Source organism: Serinus canaria, chromosome 12 (assembly GCF_022539315.1).
Source record: "Serinus canaria isolate serCan28SL12 chromosome 12, serCan2020, whole genome shotgun sequence".
NCBI lineage: Eukaryota > Metazoa > Chordata > Aves > Passeriformes > Fringillidae > Serinus > Serinus canaria.
In genome coordinates, this window is record NC_066326.1 from 17,893,986 (window position 1) to 17,906,563 (window position 12,578).

Below are 12,578 nucleotides of genomic sequence, written 5' to 3' on the forward strand. Positions count from 1 at the left end.
ACCATTCTGGCCACTGTTTTGAGGAGGGTTAGGTGTAAAACACAGTTCCAGGCATTCCTGTTTGAAATAAATCCCACACTGGTGACCCAGACCGGGTCAGAGAACTCTCAGCCTCCAGCAGCTCCCCAGACTGGCCATTCCCAACTTCTCTGGTCAACTTTGGTTCCGCGGGGCCGGGGGAGAGACAGCCGAGGGCACCAGATCCCTGAGCTGGGTCTGCCCGGCACCATCCTCGAGCCTGCCCGGAGGAGGATGAGGGAAAAGGATGAGCTGGCCGCAGGTGCCACCTGGCCCTGCGACACAGGCTCAGCCTGCCACCAGCCCCGAGGGGACCCGCCGGTGCCGAGGGGGATCCATCAGCCCCGAGGGGGATCCACCAGCCCCGAGGGGGATCCACCAGCCCCGAGGGGACCCGCCGGTGCCGAGGGGCGGTCCGGGGGCGGGCGGGGGCGGTTCGGGCCCGGCCCCCAGCCCGTGCGGGGAGGGCGCGGCGGAGCGGCGGGCGCCGAGCTTTAAATGAACATTAATATCGCTCGGGGAGGGCAGCGCCGGTGGCTCGGGACGGGCGGCGGCGGCGGCAGCGGCACCTCCAGCTCCTCTTCCTCCTCCTGCTCCTCCTCCTCTTCCTCCTCCTCGGCCTCGGCGGCAGGTAGGCTGTGCGCTGTGACCGCGGGGTCCAGCGCGACCCCAACTCCGAGCCCCGCGCACCAGGGATGCTGCGGGATGCAGGGATGCTGCGGGATGCTGCGGGATGCAGGGATGCTGAGGGATGCAGGGATGATGCGGGATACAGGGATGCTGAGGGATGCGGGGATGCTGTCGGGGCGCAGAGGGGGACGCGGCAGCCCCCGGGGGATGGAGGCTGAGCCGTTGTCTCCTAGAAGGGCGGCGGAGCCCCGCGGGGAGCGGCGATGGCCGGCAGCTGCCGCCTGTTGCCGGCTGCAGGAGCTCGGGGAGGCTCCGAGCCGGCGCTCCGGGGCTCGGGCAGCCGTGCCGGGCTCCGCGGAGCCTCCGCCGCTCCCTGCGCGCTCCGTGCGGGCGGCAGAGCCGGCGCTGCGGGCTCCGGGGCTCCGCTGGCGCTCCCGGCAGCGCGGGGCTCTCGGAGCCGAGGAAAGCTGGAGCGGCCTCGCCCCTATAATAAAAGTTCTTTGCAGAAGGCGGAGTGGTTTATTTTCTTTCGTTTGCTCCTCAAAGGCGTCCCGATGCTCCGCTCGCCCGTGGCGGAGCGCGGCTGCGGGGACACGAAGTGTCAGCCCCAGCGCTCCGCTTCTGCCTTGTCGGTAATGGATTTAAAGCTTTAGTTAGAATTTCAGCGCATCGGAGAGCTTCGCTCGGTTGCTTTAGAACTCGTTTAAAACTGTATTTTCAGCGGAGACGGGTGAACTTTAAAGAAAATCAGGTCAGCCATAGATTCCGGGCATCAAACCCTTTCAGGTCCCAGAAATAGCCACTGAAGTAGCGTGACCAATTCTTTTTTCATGCACAAAGCTTTTTCCTTTTTATTTTGGTTGGAATTTCTGACGGATACCGGAGCTCATCAACTGGATCTTTTCAGCTTACTTTAATGAAATAAGCACGCTTTCTAAGCTCGCATTTTGATGCAATTATATTAGTCTCCCTTAACTACACGAGGTTTGAGTTTCTGATAGAGCTTGTAGTTCTTAAAATAATAAAGTCTGTTTAGCAGAAGGTTTTCCTTTGTGCATTTTTAGGGTTTAGATTTATGGGAAGGTGAGGGAGAAGATGACTGAGAGGGAACACGGATATGAGCTGGTATGGGGTAAAGAATACTCTTGGATATAAAGGGAAAAGGTTCAGAGGAGATGTTTTATTTCAAATATTCTGCCCTTGAAACAAGGCTGTTCGTAAGTTTTTGCATCTCTTACAAAGTCTCGAAGCCAGGGTTGACAAATATTTATCTGGCAGTAAGTGGGTCAGATGATAACATCTTCCACTGGATCTCTTACTTCTGTATTGGACAGCTTTGGTTGCTAAGTAGCTCTGAATTGCTAATCCCAAAGTCAATGATGTCATAATGACATCATCACATCCTTTCACCTGATTGATTCTCAGAAGAGAACAGTAATGAGATTTGATATACATGTCCCATCTCTTTAATATTCTTCCTCTGCTTCAGGGGATTTCCTGACCTGCCTGGCAAATTCCAATGAATCACACTGAGCTCTAGTAAAAAGACGTTTCTTTTGGAGACGAGGTGGAACATTAAAGGGACAGTGGCTGCTCCTGCTCCTTTCAAAAGCTGAGGAACTTGGCAGCTTGTGTTTCAAATGTGGAGTTCCGGATACGGAGGGCAGTGATTTAAACCTCGGACTTGCTAAATTGGCGTGCAGGTGTGAAAGTGGCTCGGGTTTCAGAGAGGATCAAGTCACTCGGTGTGTGCGAGTCGGAGCGCTGGAGGTGCTGCAGGGGGCACCGAGCAAACAGGAGCTGTTTCAGCTGCCAAAATAAATTGCAATTCTAATGGCAAATGCATGAAATCTGTCAGGAGTTGCCATGCTAAGAATGGTATTGAACGGTTCTGAAGACAGCTCAGAATTTATTTCTCTTTCTAATTAGGCAGCATAATTGGTGAGTTTGAAGGATTTTAAACAGCAACACTGCCATCACAGGGAACTCCTTGGAAGAGAGTTTTAAATCTTTAGAGAGTATGGAACGTGCACAGAATTGATGGGTTTGCTTTCTTCTGAGGTCAAAGGCACAACGGTGTCATTTGCTGATGATCAGCAGGGACTGCTGGCTGTCACAGCTGGTTTGCATCGTGTGTGTCCAGATGAGCGTGGTCTGTGTGAATTTTAGGTGTTTTCCTCCTCCATAGCTTTGTGATCATGAATTTCCCCACAGACAGCGAGTTTGAAAGATTCCAGACAGGGCAGTGTATCTTTCAGGCGTGCAAACCTTCCTTGGAGAAAGGGAAGCAATTTCCATTTGTTTGTGGAGCGTGTGGTTGTGTTTGGTGAAGGGAAAAGCTGAGCCCCTCTCGGAGCACTCAGAGGCTGCACAGCCCAGCCTCCCTTGATTGATGAATACCGTGGGCTGCTAAAACATATTGCAGAAGTAAACAATGATTTGTTGGTGAGGATGAGTTGGTGTTAATGTATTTACTGAAGGCACTGATTGCTGATTTTAGTCCTGCAGTGTTGGTGGCACTGTTAAGTCTCACAGAGTAGTAATTGAACATGAGGAGTGGGAACGAGTGGGAAGGTGATGGGGGAAGATGTTTTTGGCTGTGTGTTTGAATCTGTTCACCCTGTAAGTGCAATCCAAGCTCCAGATGCAGAAGGGAAATTTCTAAATAATCTGCAAGAGTTCTGCACTCCTCGTACTACACGCAGTGACAAATTTCCACAAGCTTTAGATTCTTTCTGGGATGACTCAACCACGAAACAAGTGATTTGGAAAAAAAATCTCATCTCTGAAGAGAATCCTTGGTGACAATTTCTTTTCAAGTTATCTTAGGATTTTCTACTTACCATGATCTCTTCTAACTCGTGCCTGCCTTGAACGTTGGAGAGGAGAAATGAGTTTGGACTTGGGGACAAATCTGTGCCTCGCAAGTGCACGTTGGAGGGTCAGCTGTGACATTTGCATGGCTGTGCCTGGGATGTGGTGCCACGTTTGGTTACATAAAGCAGAGCTGCTCAGAACCTCCCCCGAGCTGGCAGGGCAGGGGTGATGCTGCAGCATCCCTGAGCTCTCTGAGCAGGTGACAGAGGGGGACAGGGCCGTGCTGACAGCAGGACAGAGCTCACACACACATGGGCTCAGCTCCTGCAGAGCTCGGACCAGGCAGCTCAGCCTCTGCTTGTGCCAACAGCAATGAGAAATTCAACCTTTAGGTTTTCTAACCACAATCAACCTGCTTCAGAGCCTGACTGAGATGTTTGGTCCCCCTGCTTGCAGCCCTGTCAGGGTGAGCAGAGGCAGAGTTCCAGCCCCCCTCAGCTCTGTGTGAGGATAGCACCAGGCACCAAGTGGATTATTGGGTTTACTTTTCTGCTTCTCAAATGTAGATCTTTAAGGGGAAAATGATATCAATAACAGCTTCACCTGTGGGGGCCTTTATAAGGGCAAGACTGGCAGCTGGATATTTGAAATGTGTAGTGTGATGAGTGAGTTCATCTGCAGCTGGATATTTACTGATGGAGAAAAGTGACAGAACGTGGACAGGATTTATTCCTTATAAATCAGGAAGTAAAATAATTAATAATCCAAATAATCTGCAGCAATCCCAATCATCTGCAACAATCCCAGTGATCTGCAGCACTCCCATCCCAAGGATCTGCAGCAATCCCAAGGATCTGCACCAATCCCAATGACATTAAAAAAAACCCTAAAATGAATAAAATCACCCCAGATATGGTAGCTGTGAAAATTCTATTTAAGACTCAAATTAAGCAAAGGGAGGTATTAATTTTTCCAAAATTTCTTTTCTATTCAAAGCGGGTTCTGAAAGGATTCGTTGTCCAAAAATAGAAGTTATTTAAAAATTATTCCTAAGGTGTAAAATGTTGATCTGATTCCACTGTTGATCTTTATCTATAAATTATATTTTGAAAGGAAAGTGATGCTGAGAGCAAACTCGGTGCTGATTTCAGTCTGAAGTGCTCAGAGTAACCTTTGTGCAAATGGAATCTTTTCTGTGCAAAACAGCAATTATTGGAACGTCTCGCTAGAACGATGTTGCAATGAAAAGCACTCAGTGAGAAATCAGTACTTTTTACACCAGTTGTAATCAGGAGTTTATCAAGTGATGCCTGCCCAGCTGAGGTTCACTCTGCAGCGTTACAAAATTGTGCAACGAGACTAAAATCTAAGGTGGCAGAAAAAGCCATTTAGTGGGACATAAATGCATCACTTGATTTTCTTTTGAAAAATAGATGCTTTCATTTACCAATCAATGCATTCCTTTTAATGCAAACTACAAATTCCTAAGGAAATTATCCCTGTCTGAGCCTGAACTCTGCTTGTGCGAGGAATTATGGTTCTTTTCCCCCTGTCTTTCTGAAGTAAAGCAGGCCAAACTCAAAGTGCAAACTCTTTTCCCAGAGAGGTTTGCTCACCACTCCACAGCAGTGGGTGAAAAGTTTATGGAAATACTTCTCTGAAATATGATTTCTGTGATGCTCTGCAAGGCAAAGGGTGCCAACAACAATCCAGTTAGTGCTGAGTTTGTGATGTCCCCAGGGCGAGGTGAGAGATGAGAATTTGACTCCATGTTCTCAGAAGGCTGATTTATTATTTTATGATAATATATTATATAATATTAAAATAATGCTATGCTAAATCTATACTGAAGAAAGAGAGAGGAGACACCAGAAGGCTTAACAACAATGAATAATAAAAACTCATGACTGACTCCTCAGAGTCTGACACAGCTGGCTGTGATTGGTCATTAAGTTAAAACAATTCCCATGGAACCAATCAAACATTCACCTGTTGGTAAGCGATCTCCAGACCACATTCCAGAGCAGCAAACACAGGAGCAGCAATCAGATAAGAATTGTTTTATTCTTTTCTGAGGCCTCTCAGCCTCCCAGGAGAAAATCCTGGTGAAGGGAATTTTCAGAAAATATGACAGTGACGAAGTAGTTACTCAGAGTTCTGTGATAAAGCCCAGGGAAGCACTTTGCTGTTGGTTGCTTTGGTCTGGGATTTTCTTCCTGCCTGGAAAGCAGTGCAGACTCATCTGGAGACTCTCTTTTTTCCTGGGTGAGTGGAGACTCATCTAACAACTGCCACGGTGCCCAGAGAGAAAATCCTCATTTCTGCCAAGGTGATATTGCTGTGTACCCCTCCCTAATTCCAGCCCCTCTGCCTGCCCCTCCTCCTTTGCCCAGAGGAGCTGGGAGGAAAGGAGGCAGCTGGATAAAAACAGGGATCCCAGGAATGAAACACAGCCTCCTGTACAGCTGGATAAAAACAGGGATCCCAGGAATGAAGCACAGCCTCCTGTACAGCTGGATAAAAACAGGGATCCCAGGAATGAAACACAGCTGGATAAAAACAGGGATCCCAGGAATGAAACCCAGCCTCCAGTGGTGGCCACAGCCAGGGGGGCAGTGTTTGGTGCTCTCCTCCTCCTCGGCTGTTTGGAAAGGCCAAGGAGAGCCTGAGGAGGTGCTCAGGAGCTCACAGCAGCACAAATCCCCATCGCTGCACTGCTGCTGCCCAGCCTCGGCGCTGGAAATTTTGCATTCTGCATCTTTGTTGCCTTCTGTAAATGTTACAAATAGCAGGAAGGGATGGATAAAACGACACAGATGCTTTAATTATGATTTGATTACAGAGCAGCCAGAGGAGTCTATTCTGAGGAATGTGCAATTAGAGAAAATTCTGAGGACTATCTAACCTTCCAAAATTAAAATTAACTGGGATTATTTGAACGGGGTTTGAACATCTCTGAAAAAAGATATCATTCCTCAAGGATCCTGCTGCTCTTGTCTGCTGGATCCTCTCTGCCTTAGCAGATGGGCTTCAGGGTAACACAATGTCATCTTCCTCAGCTGCATGTGCTGCTCCCTTCACCTCCCAATCCCATTTTAGTCCCATTTTAGCATCCCTTGCTGGTCACTTACAGGAGGGTGACACAGAGCCTGGAAGGAAACAGCCACCCCTGGGTTGGAGCACGCAAAAAGGGAGAGCAGTTTAAGCATTCCTGGGTCATCAGCAGAGTTTCTCCATCCCACGAGCAGGAAAAATGGAGCCGTGCACGCTTGTGATGCACGTTCCAAAGGGAAAGTGTGCATGGAAAATTCCACGCCTTTTCCTTTGGCCAATTACTTAATGGAAGGAAGCTATATGATTAAATACGTTAAGCTTCTCTGTGGCCTTAAATGGTACAAATGGGCTGGATTTAATTCCATTGATTCGGCAGGGTGTCGAACATGAGCAGAATTCCAAACCTGTCCCAGGGCTGAGGAGCAGCGTGCCTGCAGCTCCAGGGTGAAACCACTGAAATCTCATGGCAGCTCCAACCTGCATGGGGATCGTGGACAGCTCTGCTGTCCTGAGCTGGGCTCAGCCAGTGCACAGGGCTGGGCAGCAGGGCACAGCCTGGCACATCCTGGGCTGGGGGCATCAGCAGGGCACGAGGCTCTGGGGTTGTGCCCTGCGCCCAACACCACCCCTGGCAGCAGCTGCAGACCTCCCACCTTGCTCTTGCTTCCCCTCAATGCTTGACCCAGTCAGGAGCCGGGGCTAAAAGGGCTTTTTTGGGTCCTCTTTTCTGCAGAGGCTTTCAGTGTGTATCACTTCTGCTTGGAGTGCAGTGTCAGCTCTCCAGCCCGGGGAGCAGGGCCTGCCTGCACCCCCCCTGCACCCTGCCTGGGCTGGCATGCTCGTTCTGGGGCTGGGGGGGAAGGAGGGTGGCTCCCAGCTCAGCCAGCCCTGCTCCTGCACACTTTGAACCCACGAGAAAGCAGGAAACGGGGCTTTGGTGCTGCCTGGGTGCTCCGGGAGGGATGGGGTGCTGAGAGGGGCAGAGCTGCTTCCCTCCATCCCCAGGGGGCATGGCTGACCTTGGGTTTGACCTTGCTCACCTCCAGAAGCCCCCAGAGCTGCCCTGACAGGGACTGTGGCTGTCAGAGATGCTGCTCAGGACGCTCAGAGAATCCCTGCTCTTCCCAACAGGGGCCGAGCAAATTTAGGCTCGGCTTAATTCAGCAGCCTGTCAGTCTCCTTTGTCACTTGTAAGGACATTTTCTGGCATAGTGCCTTATTTATTTATTTATTTCAGCATCTCTTTTTAGGAGCCTTCAAATCCTCCAACTTCAAAGCATTTGTGTGTGTTCCTACTGACCCATGTGCATTTCCCAGGGATAAACCCCAGGCTGGCAACTTAGGGATGATTTTTCAAGGGTCTCTGTAATAAATGAGGTTATTTATTTTCTGCCTGAAATTCCCTGGTTGGTGACTAAGAGGAACTTTGTATTAAGCTGTGCAGAGCATAATGAGGTTGCTGTAATGCTTTGATGTGGAAATGCTTAAATGCCCAAAAAAAAAAAAAAGGAAAAAAGGAATGGTGTTATTGATGGAGCTTGCTTAAGGCATCTAGGGACAGTTTATATCAAGCAAATATAGATTATACTATAAAGATTACAGATTTTGATAACAGCCCTTTAAAACTTTAATAGCAGACCTCATAAAAAGGTCAAAATCAAATTATTTTCCTGGTGCTTACAAGCTGAGCCCTTTTCCAAACTAAAGACCTGTGTGATATCAGTGATAGAGGCACTAACGCCACAAGAGATGTGCAGGGAGATTTGATTTCCTAACAGCTCTTCCAGAGCTGCTCCTGGTGAAGATCCTGCCTGGGCAGGCTGCTCAGTGTGGGGCAATAAAAGGCTGGGCTGGATCTGCAGCACGTGAGCCTCGCCTGATGAAGGTGGTTACATAAGAGTCCCTTCCCTCAGCTGCTGGAACTCGATTTCCCAGGCCACTTCTTGCTTTCCACGCTGCTGATAGATTAGAAAAACCAGACTTTGCTGCGTTTTCTTCTTCGCTTCTTGTGTCTGTTCTTGAGGCTGATTAGCACAAAGTAGCTCTGAGCCCTGGCTTGGGCACCAGAGATTCTGAGAGCCTCAAACCTCCCAAAGAATGGAGCAGGATGAAGGATGCTGGTTGCCATGGGAACAGTGCATGTGCCACACAAGATAATGGCAGTGCTGTGGTGCAGGGATCTGTGCTGAATATTGATTTGAGCTCTCCTGCATGCCTCGGGAGCGCTGGGCTTTGTGCCGGCTGTTCCACCTGGCCGGGCAGAGCAGCTCACCAGCTGGGCTGGGGCCAGGCAGAGCTTCCTCCTCTGAGCAGAGCTGGATTCCCATGGCATGGGAGAAGGAAGAGCAGGACTTCCTGGGGACAATTATCAGGGTCACAGCCTCTCCTTGTGGAGCTCCCGGGTGTTGAGCTGGAGTCAATGCAGAGTTGGAACTGAGGTGCTCCAGGGCAGTGCCCTGCCATAAAGTGACAATAAAACACCCCCGAAGCTGGACTTTCACCTGTGTAATGTTTCTTGTGATGGATGGCACCTGGACACCTGCACAGTGTCACAGTTCCCCTCTGTACCCATTCAGGGTAGCACTGAAAAGTTCATTTTTGTCCCAGCTCGTCAAGGACGAGTCTGATTAGTGGCAGAGCTGCAAAATTGGGGGATAAGGAACATCAACTCATTGGCAGCCAAACATCATCATCATCATCATCATCATCATCATCATCATCATCATCATCATCATCATATTATTATTATTATTATTATTATTATTATTATTATTATCATCATCATCATCATCATCATCATTATCATTATTATTATTATGGCAGTATTGGCCATTTCGCCAAGCTGGGGGGCAAGGTAAAAAATGAAGGGTTGAACTTGGGGGAAGGTAAAACATGAAGGTTTTAACTTTGGGAAAATTAAAACATGAAGGTTTTCATTTGGGGCAAGGTAAAACATGAAGTTTTTCATTTAGGGGAAGGTAAAACATGAGGGTTTTAACTTGAGGAAAGTAAAACATGAAGGTTTTCACTTGGGACAAGGTAAAACATGAAGTTTTTCATTTGGGGAAAGTGAAACATGAAGGTTTTCATTTAGGGCAAGGTAAAACATGAAGGTTTTTATTTGGGGCAAGGTAAAACATGAAGGTTTCAACTTGGAGGAATTCTCTGTGAGCAGGATCACACTTGGTCCTGTTTTTCAGGCAAGGTTGGGATTCTTGAATAAAAACGAACCAAGCAGGATTGGTTCTGCTGTAATTTTGCAGCCCAAAGTTCTGGCTCCTGGAATGACAAAGAAACTCCAATTATTGCTCCTCTAGCCCAGATCCTCAGTAACCAAAACCAGCCAAACTCCCTCAGTGCTTTCTGTGCTTGGCAAGAGGCAGCTGGGGCCACTGCTGCTCGGGAGGATCGTGCAGGTGAGGGGATGCAAATTAAACTCCTGTCCTCCTCATGTTTCCCCCTCCAGGAAGGGTGATGCCACAAACCCTGGTTTACCTTCAGCAGGATTGCTGGCACCTGGCCACCTCTTAGAGGAAGTGTTGTGTAATTATGGACCTCAGCAGGTTCTGGGAAATGATCTGAATTCTTTCATGGCTGCCTTGTGCTCTTTGGACCTCCTGGTGTTGTCTGGGTCAGACTTAAAAGTACTGGACCGCTAGGAAATGTGGATTTCTGTGGCAGCTCTAATGAGAGGCTGATCTTGAGGCAGAGATGGTGAACTTTAAGAATATCTGAGGTGTTATTTGTCAGAAATGTGTCTGGGAGGACAGATTTAGAAACTCGAGGCTGTTGTGCCCTCTGGGCACGATTTGCAGGTTCCTGTGACTTTGTTCTTCACACAGGTCATGTCCAATGTGGTGCTCAGAGAGCCACTCAGTTTATTCTCTCCTGCTGGTTTTGGCTTTAAATCCTGCCACCACATCCCAGCAGAACTCCCAGTTTTATTGCCAATTCCAAAACCTGAGCGTACGGGATCAGCTCCTCTGGATTTCTGGGGGTTTTGTACAGCCAGGATAAACTGAGGTGTCATTTAAGACATCTTTTCATAACCTGCCCTGTAATGTACCAAAAGTTATTTATCAGAGCACTAAACACTCTAGGGGACTTTGGTATGTTTAATTAAAGCCATTAAGGGTTTGTTTTTTTTTTGGTTGGTTGGGATTTTTGGGGTTTTTTTTTCTGTAGTGCTTTAATGTTTTCTGAGTTTATGTAATAATTTTGCAGGTGAAAATCTTGGTCTTTTTTAGAAACAAAATCTCTTTTGGATTTAGGGGGTGAACTAATTAATGGAGTTGGACATTAGGCATGGCTTTAGATATCAGCAAGACTCCTGCCTGAGTGAAGCCTCCCATGCCCTGTGACCCATCCCTCCAGGTGCAGCTGCTGTGCACAGCAGGATTGGGATTTCTGCCCGCTGCCAGGGATCAGCTTTGCCTGGAAATGCACAAATCCACTCCCCAGCACCATTTGTGTGTGGGTACTCCACGTTCCCCCCTCTCCTGCCCTCCCCTGGCCGTGGTTAGGATGATTTCTGGGGCCATGGAGTTCTTCAGATCAGGTCCAAGTGAACAGACTGAATGTCAGCTGGAGCTTCTGCTCTGGCCGGTGCTGTGCACCCAGCTGGGAGGGGTTTGTCACCATAACGAGGTGACAATGTCCCTCTGAGCCAGCCTGCAGCAGTGGCACAGCCTTCGAGTGTCACTCCTTGGCTCTTGGGCTGTCTGGGCTAGTCCTGGGCAAGCAGCATCTGGAAGAAAGCTCAGCTTTAAATACGGGGGTGAGCAGGAATGTCTACAACCACACACAGCAGCCTGGCTGCGTGTCTGGGGGGGGGTTTGTGGGGTTCTAAGGGGTTTTGTGGGGTTTTATGGGGTTTTGTGGGGTTTTATGGGGTTTTATGGTGGTGATGTCTGACAGCCTCTGCTCTGCACCCAGGAATTTCCCGTACCAAAATGGTGCTAAACTTGATAAACCAGGGGCTGTGTTTACACTGTGATATCTTCTCAGCTGCCACTTTTCTGACAAAGTAGACTTTGAGGGGATAAATCCCAAAGCCTCGTGAGAGGCAGATGGTGCTGTTCCATGGCAAACCACCCAAAATGCTCACCTGACCCCACCTGGCCCCTCAGGTGACCTCTCTTGGCTGAACTCCTCTGACCTGAGAGCCACTGCTAAATTGGGGAGCCACTGCACTAAAACTGGGATTATAAAGCAAATTACCTCCCTGCGGCTGCCCAAGCCTTAGGAGAGCAGAGGTGAGAAAAAATGTGGCTGCTGCCCCCTCCCCAAACCCACAGGAGCTCTGCTTGCTGGCTGGAGCACAGAACTGTCCCAATGACCAGCTGTGCTGTGGAGAGGGGAACAAGAAGGAATATTTCTGGGGAAAACAGCAGGGAAGGGAGCCAAGTGTGCACCTTGGAAAGGGTTTGAGTAAACCAAGAGGAGTTCACCCTGCTGGAGAATCTGCCCTGGCATCCTGGCCCCTGCCCTGAGGAGCACAGGGAGGGTTTTGCTGCATCCCAACCACCACCAAAGGGGGCTGGCTGTAGTTGATCACTCAGAATTCCCCCTTGAAGTGCTCCCAGCAGCCTTCCAGAGGAGGCAGCTTGGCATGGAGACGTGGTAGGATTCCATCCTCACGGCTGGCTGGAAGAGGGGATGGGTGGCTGTGAAGAATAGGTATTTTATGATTGGCTTTTTGCAAATATTAAAATGAATATTATATGTGTTGTGTTAGAAAGTTATACTGTATTAATTCTCTTAAGTAGTGTGTTAAATATAGTTTTAGGTTATAAAAAATGTTGAAATAGAAACTGTGCTGTGTAAGAGACTTTTTTTTAAGAAAGGACTGGCAGTGAGACAGCAGCCACAGGACACCTAAACCTTTCAGAGAAAGAGAATTTATTGCTTCTTTATCAGAAGAAAGGAACTTCTTCCTGCCTCGAAGGTGCTGTCAGGATTCAGAGGAAGAAGCTGGCACTGCCCAGACAGAATCCAGTGTTTGAATGGAATTTATGCACCGTGTATGAGATGTGTGAATGTGCAACAGGTTATTGTTT

General features: G+C 48.8%; 1 protein-coding gene across 1 annotated transcript in view; it reads left to right on the top strand.

The window, feature by feature from the left end:
• The first annotated feature begins 554 nt into the window (after positions 1-554).
• Positions 555-12,578, top strand: part of SLC6A1 (solute carrier family 6 member 1) — a 68,296-nt gene continuing 56,272 nt past the window's right edge. The window contains exon 1 of the mRNA XM_050979214.1: positions 555-649. The gene's annotated coding sequence lies outside the window, so the exon portion shown is untranslated. The remainder of the gene's footprint in view (positions 650-12,578) is intronic.